This window comes from Rhineura floridana, chromosome 2 (assembly GCF_030035675.1).
Source record: "Rhineura floridana isolate rRhiFlo1 chromosome 2, rRhiFlo1.hap2, whole genome shotgun sequence".
NCBI classification, from domain to species: Eukaryota; Metazoa; Chordata; class Lepidosauria; order Squamata; family Rhineuridae; genus Rhineura; species Rhineura floridana.
The window spans coordinates 226,108,612-226,123,933 of record NC_084481.1 but is presented as its reverse complement, the minus strand read 5'-3'; the positions used below and the strand labels follow the sequence as shown (position 1 = coordinate 226,123,933).

The 15,322-nt window shown below is 43.9% G+C and overlaps 1 pseudogene; it reads right to left on the bottom strand.

The window, feature by feature from the left end:
• Window positions 1-3,335: 3,335 nt before the first annotated feature.
• On the bottom strand, window positions 3,336-3,454 carry LOC133378685 (5S ribosomal RNA; annotated as a pseudogene).
• Window positions 3,455-15,322: the final 11,868 nt, after the last annotated feature.

Here is a 15,322-nt window from a genome sequence, read left to right as displayed (position 1 = left end):
AACTCATCTCTTGTTTGGCCTTCCACTTTTTCTTCTGTTTTCCCCAGCATTATTGTCTTTTCTAGTGAATTGTGTCTTCTCATGATGTGTCCAAAGTATGATAACCTCAGTTTCATCATTGTAGCTTATAGTGATAGTTCTGGTTTAATTTGTTCTAACACCCAATTATTTGTCTTTTTCACAGTCCATGGTATGTGCAAAGCTCTCTTCCAACACCACATTTAAAATGAGTTGATTTTTCTCCTATCCGCTTTTTTCACTGTCCAACTTTCACATCATAAGAACATAAGAAGAGCCTGCTGGTTCAGGCCAGTGGCCCATCTAGTCCAGCATCTTGTTCTCACAGTGGCCAACCAGGTGCCTGGGGGAAGCCCGCAAGCAGGACCCGAGTGCAAGAACACTCTCCCTTCCTGAGGCTTCCGGCAACTGGTTTTCAGAAGCATGCTGCCTCTGACTAGGGTGACAGAGCACAGCCATCATGGCTAATAGCCATTGATAGCCCTGTCCTCCATGAATTTGTCTAGTCTTCTTTAAAAGCCATCCAAGCTGGTGGCCATTACTGCATCTTGTGGGAGCAAATTCCATAGTTTAACTATGCGCTGAGTAAAGAAGTACTTCCTTTTGTCTGTCCTGAATCTTCCAACATTCGGCTTCTTTGAATGTCCACGAGTTCTAGTATTATGAGAGAGGGAGAAGAACTTTTCTCTATCCACTATCTCAATGCCATGCATAATTTGATACACTTCTATCATGTCTCCTCTGACCCGCCTTTTCTCTAAACTAAAAAGCCCCAAATGCTGCAACCTTTCCTCATAAGAGAGTTGCTCCATCCCCTTGATCATTCTGGTTGCCCTCTTCTGAACCTTTTCCAACTCTATAATATCCTTTTTGAGATGAGGTGACCAGAACTGTACACAGTATTCCAAATGCGGCTGCACCATAGATTTATACAACGGCATTATGATATTGGCTGTTTTATTTTCAATACCTTTCCTAATTATCCCTAGCATGGAATTTGCCTTTTTCACAGCTGCCGCACACTGGGTCGACATTTTCATCGTGCTCGCCACTACAACCCTGAGGTCTCTCTCCTGGTCGGTCACCGCCAGTTCAGACCCCATGAGCGTATATGTGAAATTCAGATTTTTTGCTCCAATATGCATAATTTTACACTTGTTTATATTGAATTGCATTTGCCATTTTTCTGCCCATTCATTCAGTTTGGAGAGGTCTTTTTGGAGCTCTTCGCAATCCCTTTTTGTTTTAACAACCCTGAACAATTTAGTGTCATCAGCAAACTTGGCCACTTGACTGCTCACTCTTAATTCTAGGTCCTTAATGAACAAGTTGAAAAGTACAGGTCCCAATACTGATCCTTGAGGGACTCCACTTTCTACAGCCCTCCATTGGGAGAACTGTCCGTTTATTCCTACTCTCTGCTTTCTGCTTCTCAACCAATTCCTTATCCACAAGAGGACCTCTCCTCTTATTCCATGACTGCTAAGCTTCCCATCCATACATAGAGATCGGGAATACCTTGGTCTGAATGATCCTGACTTTAGTGTTCAGTGATACATCTTTGCATTGGAGGGCCTTTTCTAGTCCTCTCATAGCTGCCCTCCTCAGTCCAAGCCTTCTTCTGATTTCTTGACTATTGTCTCCATTCTGGTTAATGACTGTGTCAAGGTATTGATAAACCTTGACAAGTTCAATGTCCTCATTGTCAACTTTAAAGTTGCATAAATCTTCTGTTGTCATTATTTTAGTCTTTTTGACATTCATTTTCCTATTTGGGGAAGGCTGTACCTCAGTGGCAGAGTATCTGCCTTGCATGCAGAAGATCCCAGGTTCAATCCCTGGCACCTCCAGGTAGGATTGGGTGAGACGCCCCACCTGTAACCCTGGAGAGCTGCTGCCAGTCAGTGTAGACAGTATGGAGCTAGATGGACCAATGGTCTGACTTGGCATAAGGCAGCTTCCTCTTCCCAGGGAGCTGTGGGAATTGTAGCTCTGTGAAGGGAATAGAGGGTTTCCTAATAAATTGTGGGATTTTCTGGTTCACTTTTCTTTGCAGGGAGTGGCATTTGCAGTTTTGTTTTAGGATGGCCCCTGAGGCTACTCCAGAAACATTGGAATCCTGCGGTCACACTAGAGGTGCATTATTGCAGGTCCTCCCTATACCATCATTGCCCCAGCTTCTGGGGCAGGGCGGTAGTGGTGCAGAACATAAACATGACTTTGGGTTTCTGATGTTGTTTCCTCCAAGGAGCTCAGGGTGACGTCCAGACATGGTCCTCTCCCTTCCAACTTTATCCTCCCAACTACTTTGTGAGGTAAATTAGGTTGAGAGGTGGTGACTGGCCCAAGGTCACCCAGTGAGCTTCCTGGCTGAGTGGGGATTTGAACTCTGATCTCCTAAGTCCCAGCGACACTCTAACCACTACGCCACCCTGGCTTTTCTGTACCACTGATGTTCCAATTGAACTGGTAGAGGTTAATGACATCAAGCGAGCCATTTGTTTCTTGTAGCGCATCGAACAGCATGAAGTCTCAGCATCTCGCATGAAGACTGTGAAATGCTTTGCTTGTTCAAACACAAGCTGGCTTTATTAAATTTGCATTAATAATTATGAAAAAAATGAACATCTCTGCCATTATTAATGGAAATAAAAGAAAACCTATCCAGTTGTTCTTCCTAATTGCTTCCAGTGCGTAACTGAGCTGAGCAATGATGCCTCCCTCCCTAATTGGCAATGACTTTGCAAATTTCGGACATTAAAATACATTAAAACAAAACAACTTTAAAAACATTTTTTTAAAAAGCTTTGAAGGCATTTTTTTTAAAAAAGGTTAGAAAACTTTATTTTTTAAAGGTTTAAGAGCATATTAAAAAGCAACTCCAACACAGAAGCAGACTGGGATAAGGTCTCAGCTTAAAAGGCTTGTTAAAAGAAGGAAGGTCTTCAACAGGCGCCGAAAAGATAACAGAGATGGTGCCTGTCTAATATTTATGTCTAATATGGCGATCCTAGGAATTTATTGGATATATTCATAGGGTTTTCATGGTAAGAGGTACAGTAGGGCCCTGCTTTATGGCGCTTCGCTTTAAGGTGCTTCGCTAATGCGGCGGTCTCAATTAGACGCAATTAGACTAAAACCCCACTCATACAGCGCTTGTTCTGCCTTTACAGCGGTTTTTGGGCATCGCGCGCCATTCTATTCAATGAGTTCTGCTTTACAGCGGTTTTCGCTTTACAGCAGGGGTCCAGAACGTACCCGGCTGTATGAGTGGGGCCCTACTGTATTCAGAGGCGGTTTACCATTGCCTTCCTCTAAGCCTATGGCACCCAATATTCCCAGGCAGTCTCCCATCCAAGTACTAACCAGGCCTGACCCTGCTTAGCTTCCGAGATCAGACAAGATCGGGTGAGTTCAGGGTAGTATGGCTGTAGGCGCTAGTAGCTTTACAGCCATCTAAAAGTCTGCATGGTGAGGAAAAAAGTCAAGAGATATATTTTTCTCCTTTTTCACCATAATAGAATTTGGGGTCATCCAAGAAAGCTGAAAGTTGGACGATTCAGGATGGACAAAAGGAAGCACTTCTTCACACAGCACATAGTTACATTTCGGAATCTACTCCCACAAGAGGCAGCGATGACCACCAACTTGGATGGCTTTAAAAGAGGATTAGACAAATTGATGGAGGAAAAGGCTGTCAATGGCTACTAGCCCGGATGGCTATGTTCTCCCTTTCCCTGCTGGAGGCAGCATGCCTCTGAATACCAGTTGCTGGGAATCAAAAGAAGTGAGCGTTGTTGTTGCTCTCAGGTCCCGTCTGTGGGCTTCCTGTAGGCATCTGGTTGTCCACTGTGAGAACAGGATGCTGCAGTAGGACCACATTCACATTGTACGTTTATTCCACCATTATTCCACTTTAAACAGTCATGGCTTCCCCCAAAGAATCTTGGGAAGTGTAGTTTGTGAAAGGTGCTGAGAGATGTTAGGAAAGCCATATTCTCCTTACAGACCTGCAACTCCCAGAGTTCTCTGGGAAGAAGGACTGATTGTTAAACCACTCTGGCCACTGGAGCTCTGTGAGGGGAATAGGGGTCTCCTAACAACTCTCAATACCCTTCACAAACTACACTTCCCAGGATTCTTTGGGGGAAACCATGACTGTTTAAAGTGGAATAATGGTGGAATAAATGTACAGTGTGATTGTGGCCTAGATGAGCCATTGGCCTGATCCAGCAGGACTCCCACGCAGCTGTATACTGGATTAAGCTGAGGAGGGCCCGTAGGGTGATTGGTGTTTGGGGCCCCCTTCTCCTCTTAGGCAATATTTTTCTCAAACTCCTTACAATGCATTCCATCAACCAAGATGGCAGCAGAGGCTTCAGCCCCTTAAGGAAACCTTGGCCGCCATCTTGATTGATGGCAAACAGCAAAAAACAGTGGAGAAAAAGGTAAGTGAAACGGGGGGATGGCAGGCGGTTCGGAAGCTCTTGTTCCACAACATTTTCTTTTTATACGTAGTGAAAAATCTATATTATTATTTTTTTTAGCTTATACACGGACCCCCATGAGCTCTGGGCCCCTAGGCTTCAGCCTACTAAGCCTAATGGATAATCCGGCCCTGCACGGCAGGTAGCCAAAGTTAAAACTAGCGAATCCATCTCAGTCAGTTACAGCTTCCACACCGTTTCCCAGAATTCTTGAGGTCCCACAGCCAGCTGAAACAGCTCTTCCAAATAATGCTCAGGACTGGAGATGGGCAAGTCTATGATAGGAAGGAGAGTCATCACAGGAAGGGATGGCAGTCACTGGGGATGTTTCCTTTTTTGCATCCCAGCTGATTCAGCCTGATGCAGAAATGATCTCTTTAAAGAGTGAGTCCTTGGTTAGTATGACGCCGCTTCTCAAGGGAACAGATATGATGCATCCTCCTTTTCCCAATCTTATCCCATACCTGAGGTGTGTCAGGCTCAGGTCAGACGCCTGACATTTGTTATTTCTTAATTGCACAGCCAGAGGCACAGCTGACTTCACGAATACTCTTTACTCCTAGGTGAAATGCATCTTTAATCTTGTCAGAACAAATGCATCTAGGAGCCAAAACAGGAAGCTTGAACCAACCTGTTGATTAGTTGCCCTAATGAGCCCTGGGCTTCGGTCAATTTAGCTCATTCCCCAGCAGCCCAATTCTGTGGGGATAATTTCATATTTATGGCATTAGCTCACATCAGGGCTGAACAGAAAACTACTAGTTTTAATATATATATATATATATACATTTTTGACAGGGCTGAAAAAGGTATCCCATTTCCTGCAATATTTTGATACCCTTTGCCAAAATGCATGCTTAGTTGTCTATGTTGTCCTCGCTTGTCCTCACTCTCATGTGCCCTCATTTGCATTCACTGACATTAACAGGTAGCCATATGCGATAGGCTGCTTAGTGGGATGAGATCACCCCTCATGAGGTGCCTCATGGCCTTCTGCATACAAAGCAGGTACTCTAACACTGAGCTGTGGTACCTCCTCAATTCCCTGTCCCCTGTCAACAATCCATCTAATTTCATTTGAGGACAATTTAGCCCCCTTCGTTTGTTACTCATGTGAAGGTTCTCCATGTGTCAGGAGCTGCTGGAAACTTTGTGTGTCTGTCCCGTGTGGTGAATCACTGAACTGCAAGTGCCAAACATTTCAGAACATTCCAGATTGACTTCACCCACCCAGGCTGACCACTGAATCTATCTGGGCAGGAAGGCGTATAGCTGAGCATTGCCTGAACAATAATAAAAGACTACCTGAGCTCTGGTGTGCTTCCGGGTTCTTGGTGGTTCCTCAGTCCAGCTTCCTGGTTTGCCCTGCAGTTGCAACTTGCTCTTTAATCCTGCCTTCTGGCTTGTCCTTCAATGCTGTCCCCTGGCTTATCCCTTGGTCCTGAATTGTTCATTGATTCTGGCCACTGATTGGTCCCACAGCTCCTGGTTTCTGGCTCTTGACTCATCTCAGCTGTTGCCCATGGCTCAGCCCAGAGGCCATGTGATTAAAGGGAAGTGGAGCTGTGCTGCTGACCCAGCTTGCAATGTAGCATCCATCTTCCTGATGCCTTCCCCGTGCGATTAACTTGAGTGCGCTGGGCTACCTATTGCATGGAAGAGCACTCATTACAATCAATCCCCCCTCCAAGATGTCTGCTCACTGCATGGTGGTCAAGGGGCACTGCTGGGTGAGTGGGTGCAATGTTGAGGCAGGGCCACCCCTCTTCTCTTGAGTCACTTGGAGCAGCTTCACATGGTTAATGCATAGAAGTAGGTTATGTTTAAGTTAGACCAGGGATGGTGAACTTCTGGCCCTTCAGATGTTGATATCCTGGATATCTTCTAAACTTCATAAGAACTTCATAAACTTCTTCTCTTATGAAGTTTAGAAGATATCCAGGATCCCTTGCAGGTTCCCTTCATTCAGGTGTTTGTCATCATATAATTTTTGAGTGGTTTTACTGGCATCACGATCTCTGGCTACATATATGTACAGTCCTAACTAACTCCTTTCTGAGGCGTTTGTATTGGTGAAAGGAGTTGTGCTCATTGGAAGATATTGTACATCAGCCTTTACTGTAAGTGAAAAGATGTTCTATAGATAGATTTTATATGTTGTGATTTTATATGTTCATTGAGTGAAATTTGTCCCTGCCTTTTTACCTACAACCCCTGATGAAAGCCTAAATATACAAGGCTGGAATGCGTCGGGTTTGGATCACAAATAAAACATATTTTTCTAGCATCTTGGTTTCTCCCGCTTACATTTCCCATCCAAATCAGGCAACTGTTTGCATATTGTTCTGGGAAGTGTCAGATAGGGAGGTTCGCTTTTAAGTGTGAACTGAACTGAATTGGGTGAACCTCAGCCACCTGCTATGAGCACGCATTCATGGCTGTCGGGGAAGAATTGGGAGCACCCTTTTAATGCTTAGAGTTCACTTCTTTTGCAGCCATAGCTGCAATGGCAGCTGGTGGCTCCATGTCAGTGGGGCAGTGGAATCTGCTCTGGGTTTTAGTCTGAACTTTCAAGGAGCTGGCCAAGGTGCTCAGGTAAAAACCTGGAGCGGATTGCACTGCCCCACTGACATGGAGCCACCAGCCACCACTGCGTGGCTGAAAGTGTTCAGTGCCTGCTCTCATAGAATGTCGGGTGACTGACAGTATCTCTGCTTACCTGTGTATGGCCCTTTATTGGAGCAGGAATAAAATCACCCAAATGCAGGTAAGTATGTTAAAAAAGTCTTTAGGCTTTTCTTAAAGGCTAACAGAAGGAGAGACATACAAGTCTCGTTGAGAAGGCCATTTGCAAGGCAGTTCTCTAACCAAACAAATGCATATATGAGGGGGAAATGCTCATAAAAACACACACATTAGTGAGAATGACATACAAAAATGCATTTTATTAGGGAAAATTGCTTGCAAGAATGAGTATATTAGCAAAAATTGTTAGGAGAAATTTGCACTACGCTGATATTTCATGAGCTTTTTTTTAAAAAATGAGCAAATTGCTGCATAAATAGGAGAACTGAATTTTAGATTGGAAAAATGTGAAATAGAGAAACCAAAATTGTCAGATTCATCCATCCCTACTTACATCCAAACACTTCCTAGCTCATGTGCCTGACTCCAAGCTCTTTTTAGAGAGAGAGTAAAATACCCAGTTTCTAACTCTTAATAACCAAATAGGAGACAAAACATCACGTTAATAGTTGGAAGCCCCAACCTGGATGCTTCTATCATTCAGCTAACCTTTGCAAAACAACAACACAAAGCCATTTTCTCCTGCTCATTCTGGATCCAGAAACAGCTATAAATACCTACTTGCTGGCATTACTTTTTAATAAAGGACAGTGTATCCTAAAAATGCAGTTTATTATTGATGTTTGCAGCCAAAGAAAAGGCTTGCTGGATTCCCATTAAGAGAATTTTGCATTGTTGTCACCACTTTAAAGACTTGGGCTGAACAGTTGAGCTGAAAGGGTCCCCCCCCCCAAGTCTAACCTTCATAATGAAGCTTCTGATCTGACTTAAGCCATGCCTCAAGTTGTCCATGGGTGAAATAAAGAGCTGCCAGTGTTTGTTTAGTAAGGGGCAGAGAACATGTGGCCCTGCAGATGTTGTTGGACTCCAACTCCCATCATCCCTGACTAGTAGGGATGGAACAATCTGTCAATTTCAGTTCTCTCCCATTTCTCCCATTAAATAATAATAATAATAATAATAATAATAATAATAATAATAATAATAATAATAATAATAATAATTTATTACATTTGTATACCGCCCTATAGCTGAAGCTCTCTGGGCGGTTTACAGCAATTAAAAACATTAAAAACAAATATACAAATTTAAAAACACATTTTTAAAAAACAATTTAAAAACACATGCTAAAATGCCTGGGAGAAGAGGAAAGTCTTGACCTGGCACCGAAAAGATAACAGTGTTGGCGCCAGGCGCACCTCGTCAAAATTATCATTCCATAATTTCAGTTCTCCACATTTCTGTAGCAATTTGTGCTTTTAAAAAACCTTTTTGTGCAAATTTCTCCTAATAAATGCACTTTTGTATGCCGTTTTGACTAATTTACCCATATTTTCACAAGAAATTTCTCATAATATAATGCATGTTTATATTTTCTCTAATATATTCTCTAATTTCACTATTAGAGAAAATATGTTTTCGTTAATATATTAATTTTTATGCACATTTCCCCATTTTTGCAAACCTTGTTTTGGGAACAGAATCACAAAATTCAGACAAGCATGAATTTTGACAGATGAGTGTGTTTCAGTTCTCATATACTGTTTCAGAAAGTGCAAATTTCTCAGCTTTAATGAGAATTGAATCGAATTTCTTTCCCTTCCGTACTGCCAATGGCCCTGCTGGAGTTCAACAACCTCTGAAGGGCACCATGTTGGTTACCCATGATGGAGCCCGTTACTGCCACTCTCATTGATAGTGCCTGTCCAAGCCCTTTGGTAGAAAACTTTCCTGTTCTTCTCATCTGGGGTCCTTTTAACTAGGCTTGAATTTGGGATCTTACATATTATAGGAATTAGATGTGGTTCACAAATGCAAGCTCAGTGCTGATTTGTCTGTCCCAGGTACTTGATGCCAATGTGAAAGTACTCTCAGTAATGTTAGATTTGTAACATCCCATTGTAGGGTGGCCATGTGTCCTAATTTACAGAGTATTGCCCTCTCTTTCAAGGGCTGTCAGAGGACAGTCTTCTGTTTGAAGGACTGTCCAGTCCAAGTCCTGTTCAGAGATAAAGAATTCTAAGAAAGGAGAAGATGAGGGCGCTTGAAGTTGCCCATCAACAGTATATAAAGGGACATTGTTATTATATGCCTTCAAGTCAATTACGACTTATGGTGACTCTAAGAATCAGCGACCTCCAAGAGCATCTGTCATGGACCACCCTGTTCAGATCTTGTAAGTTCAGGTCTGTGACTTCCTTTATGGAATCAATCCATCTCTTGTTTGGCCTTCCTCTTCTTCTACCCCTTCTGTTTTTCCCAGCATTATTGTCTTTTCTAGTGAATCATATCTTCTCATGATGTGTCCAAAGTATGATAACCACAGTTTCATCATTTTAGCTTCTAGTGATAGTTCTGGTTTAATTTGCTCTAACACCCAATTGTTTGTCTTTTCCATGGTATGTGCAAAGCTCTCCTCCAACACCACGTTTCAAATGAGCTGATTTTTCTCTTATCCGCTTTTTTCACTGTCCAACTTTCCCATCCATACAGAGATCAGAAATACCATGGTCTGAATGATCCTGACTTTAGTGTTCAGTGAATTTGAGGACCTTTTCTAGTTCTCTCACAGCTGCCCTCCCAACAAAGGTTGGGATCAGACTACAGCCTTTCATGCCTCTGACTCCAGACTACCTCCTCCAGGCTCTACCACCTATAGAGACCTTCTAAGTCTTAAAGGGCCTATCTTGTGGCCTGAATATGGACACATATGGACACATATTTGATACCCAAATGCATAGTGAATAGAGAAGCAGATTTCCAAAATATGTCATCGTATTGATAGCTTAATTATATCTGCTGTATTATCCCTTAAAAAAGAGAAAAAGAGGTGTTGCAAGGAAATTTTCAAGTTGAAAACTGGCCACACTTTGTAGCTCAGCCAGCCCTGGTGTTCTTCAGCAGTGCCATTTCAGAGCTCTGAGGGGAGGGGCAGCTGCTCTGCAAGATCAAAGCAGAGTGTTTGGCAGCCTGGCTTAGTTGCTTTATAGCTTGTGTCCTCCACCCTAGCTTGGCTCTTTTCTATAGCATTGAGCTGGATGTGTCTATTTCAGCAGACACAGTTGTGATCTCAGTGCAGATAAATGTTAAAAACAAACCGCCCAAGTTTTTTTCTGAGCAACAGATAATCACAGATAAAGTTGTGGGCACAAAGGTGACATTTTAAGGTCAAGGTCTCCTGAGTTGTTTAAAATGTGCAGATATGCACACAGGAGGCTTAATCTTCAAAAGATTTAATGAACCACATCAGCCCTTAGAATTAATTCATCTCTGTCTTGCCCAGGTCAATGCACCTTGCTCTCTTTCTGCATGCCATTTTACTAGTGCTGTACTGAAAGTTGTGCTCTAGTTTCTCAGAGGTATTCCTTCCCTGTGAAAGAGGAGTCCATGTCTCTGCCTTGTTCTCAGGACACTTCAGAATTTCTTTAGAGTTTTGGTGAGCACCCTCCTAGAGATGAACAAATCTGTAAATTTCTGTTACTCATTTTTTCCAACTTAGGTTCAGTCTTCTACCATTCCACATCAGTTTGTAAATTCTTTTTTTTAAGCCCCCATGAAAATTTGTTGGTATTACAGTGTGAATTTCTCCTAGTCAAAATTTTTTTGGCATGGAATCTTGCCTAATATACACATTTTTTGCAAAGTAATAATGTATTTTTGCATGTCATTATATGCCTTTTAGGCACCTCGTAGATGCATTCTTGTATACATTACTTGACTGGAGAACTGCACCAAAAATTCAGAGAATTGCTGATTTTGAAGGTTAACGGTTCACAAATTGTTTCAGAAAGTGTGGATTAGATAGATTGGTCTTTAAATGCAAACTGAATTGAATTTCTCTCCCCCCGCCCCAGTGCCTTGTCACTGAGAGGTAGTCAGAGGTAGTATATGCCTTTTTATTTTCATCACATGTTTCTCCACTGCTCTGCAGACTCCCTGTCCGAAAAAGCCACATGGACGGGGTTACTCATGACATCTTCTCCTGAACTTTAAACGAAGCACAGGGACCTGGCTACTGAGTGCCTGAAATTGGTCCACTCACTGCTTTTGTTTCGAAGGGAAGTTCTTCCTTTGACCTGTTGAAAAAGAAAATGTTTCTACACTGATTTCTTTAAAAGTTAAAAGACTTCCCTTTAAAAAAAAGAGTAACAACAAAAAGTTGTCAGGTGCACAGTAGGCAGGCTCCCTCCACCTCCACACAGTGGAGCCTAGTCAAGGATGTCATGAGGTTTTCCAGAAGCATGGGTGGTCAGGGAGGATGCAGAGTTCAAACCACAGGGGAGATGATTTGCATAATGAAAGAAAAGATACTTGCACATAGGGATGTCAAAGAATTCCAACTGAAACAGGAGGAGAATTTGCCAACGTTTGCTTGTCCATCCCATGTCTGGAACTGAAATCAATCCAGTGAAGATGATCAGTATTCATTGCTGTTGTTTTCAGTCTGAAAATGATACGCAATTGATGTTTTCCTCCCATTTGCATTGTGTTTGCATTGAAATTTATGGCCTGGAATGGTAATAATTACATAGAATTCCACTACAGTGGACAGGGAGACAAATAATGTAATTTTTGCCAGAAGCCAAACCGCTGTGGAATGAAAACAGTGCTGCATGTCATGAATGCATGTCAAAACAGAATCTGATCCCTTCTTATATCCTTATGCATGAATGCCCCTTCACCACCTTTAGGATCCCCTGGGCTGGGAGAGTGCTGCTGCTGCTGCTGGCTGAGCAGGACGCAGCTGAGCACAGGGGAGAGTTGTGAAGCCCCCTTGACTTGTCGGCTGTGTGTAAACTGTACAAACCGTGAGGCCGCCCAGAGATCACCAGGAGAGGGGTGGAGAGAGAGCCCCCAAGGGACCGCAGCAAGGGCCGCCCCGGCAGCCAATCAGCATGCTCCTCCACCACACACTCCACCAGTCACACAACCACATGCAAACAAAGCATGTAAAGAAACCCACGTGGCCACAAGCAACCCACCCCATGCCCTGCACCACCCAGATCACACACACAGGACGCTACCCCCTGAAGAAGACGTGGCACACAGGGGGATATGCAAAAGGACAGTTTATCTCTGGGGCCACCCGCTTGTTGTTATGTGCCTCCAAGTCGACTACGACTTATGGTGACTCTAAGAATCAGCGACCTCCAAGAGCATCTGTCATGAACCACCCTGTTCAGATCTGGTAAGTTCAGGTCTGTGGCTTCCTTGATGGAATCGATACATCTCTTGTTTGGTCTTCCTCTTTTTCTACTCCCTCCTCCTTTCCCCAGCATTATTGTCTTTTCTAGTGAGTCATGTCTTCTCATTATGTGTCCAAAGTATGATAATCTCAGTTTCATCATTTTAGCTTCTAGTGACAGTTCAACACCCAATTATTTGTCTTTTTCGTGGTCCATGGTATGCACAAAGCTCTCCTCCAACACCACACTTCAAATGAGTTGATTTTTCTCTTATCAGCTTTTTTCACTGTCCAACTTTCACATCCGTACCTAGAGATCGGGAATACCATGGCCTGAATGATCCTGACTTTAGTGTTCAGTGATACATCTTTGCATTTGAAGACCTTTTCTGGTTCTCTCATAGCTGCCCTCCCCAGTCCGAGCCTTCTTCTGATTTCTTGACTATTGTCTCCATTTTGGTTAATAGGAGCTGCCTTATACTGAGTCAGACCATCTAGTTCAATATTGTCGACACTGACTGGCAGCAGCTCTCCAGGACTTGAGTCAGGGTTCTCTCCCAACCCTACCTGGAGATGCCAGTGGGGATTGAACGTGGGACCTCCTGCATGCAGAGCAGATGCTCAGCCCTATGGCCCTTCCAGAAAGGAAGGAAAGGACTCTGATGGAACAATTGGGCTATTTCAGATGGGACCACAAGGTTTGGGACTGAATCTGGGGCCTTCTGCATGCAAAGCAGGTGCTCTGCCACTGCATAGGGAAGTTGCCTTATGCTTAGTCAGACCGTCTAGCTCAGTGCTGTCTACACTGACTGGCAGCGGCTCTCCAGGTTTTCAGGCAGGGGTCTCTCCCAGCCCTACCTGGAGATGCTGGTGAACTTGGGATCTTCTGCATGCAAAGCAAAGGCTCTGCTGCTGAGCTACGGCCCTTCTTGGTAGCCATCCCTGCAGTTTGGCGAACATTACCAGAGTTTAAAGCTGCAGCCTTATCAAACTCGGGCACTGAATTATGATGGCTACTTAGCCACAGAAGGGCTACTGAGAAAACAAGAGGATCATCATGTTTTTTGGGGGAGTAACCCAAGGTATGCAGAAGCAGAACCTAAGAAGAGCCCTGCTGGATCAGCCCAGAGGCTCATCTAGTCCAGCATCTTGTTCTCACAGTGGCCATCCAGATGCTGGGAAGCCTGCAAGCAGGACCTGAGTGCAAGAGCCCTCTCCCCTCCTGTGGTTTCCTGCAACTGGTATTCAGAGGCATGTTGCCCCTGAGAGTGGAGATAAACCATAGCCATCAGGGTTAATAGCCACTACTAGGCTTATCCCCCACGAATTTGTCTAATCCTCTGTTAAAGCCATTTAAGTTGGTGGCCATCACTGCCTCTTGTGGAAGTGAATTCCAAGTTTATGCGCTGGGTGAAGAAGTACTTTCTCTCGTCTGTCCTGAATCTTCCAACATTTGAAAACAACTATTATCTTGCAGGGGGAGGAAGGACCCCTTCTCCCCTACAAAACCATAGCAATAAGAACTGTCTGTTACAGAAGTTCCAGGGGGCATGCAGTATTCTGGAAGAGGGCCTGGCTAGAACCTTGCCCAGGAACCCTCTGCACTGCTACATATTGTTGCAGATGCCACTGGTCTCCAGCAGGTTAGAGGAGCCTTGTGACATGTAAGGAGGGTCTACTTTGCCCCACTTTGCAACTGACAAAAGCTATGCCATCAGTCTGGCACACACACAGTGCATGGCATCCCATATGCCGTGTTTGTAGAGAATCCAATTTCTCATGAGACTCCTTGGCACTGGGCACCAAAACATTATTCTGCCAACAAGCTGGCAGCCAGGGAGGTTTAGTCACAGCCAGGAACTTGCCAAACCCTGGAACAGAACACCAGGCCTACAAAATACCTGCCATCCAATACCTGAAATATTAGATGCACACTAAATTTTTCAGAGACTGCCTCTATCCAGAGCATCATCAGAAACGTAAGGAATGGGACAAGAGCTGTGTTGAAATTTTGGCTGACTGCAGAAAGGTGCGCGTGTAGCATGCCTTGTGATCAAGAAATGATGCAGGGTGGGATAGGAACTACAACAATACACAAAACAACGTGTACATGTGAAATGTCCTCCAAGATCCCTCTGAATAAACTCCCCCCATGACTGTTTGCAGCCATTGTTTTCTTCTTCTCTGGTGCCATTTTCTTCTTTTACATTATGTGATCCTAGCCAATCAGGGATCGTGTAGCGCATATAGTAAATGTGGTGCCCTCCCAATATTGCCTCCCATCGTCCTTGACCATTGGCTGTGCTGGGTGGGGCTGATGGGAGTTCTAGTCCAAAATGCCTGGAAAGCACCACATTGGCTAATTCTTGCCCTGGCAGAATGACTTGCTTTGCGCTATGTTGAATACAAGAGTTTACTCTGGTTTATGGTGAATGTTGTCTTTAGTCTTTTAAGGTGCCACAAGACTCTTTGCTGTTTTTTGCTGCAAGGGACTAACATGGCTGTCTTCCAGGAATTCCTCTCTCTTGCTACTTGTTTTTCAACCTGTTGTAGTAGAAGCACTAGCAGAAAGTGTGGTGAGGCAGTAGTGCTTAGCTGACCTCCCGACAGCTGAGTCGCTGCTGCTTACTGGGAGGGAGAGGAGCGAGGTTGGTGCAGTGCAGTGACTCAACTGTCAGGAGGTCAGGTAAGCACTACAGTCCCACCACACCATCTGCTGCTGTGTAGACATTGGTCTCTTTTGCAAGTGCTTATAGAACTTGTACATTTTTACCTGTATCTGCCTAAATCAATGCTAGAAGCTTATTTGCTTTAAATGAAAGCCGGA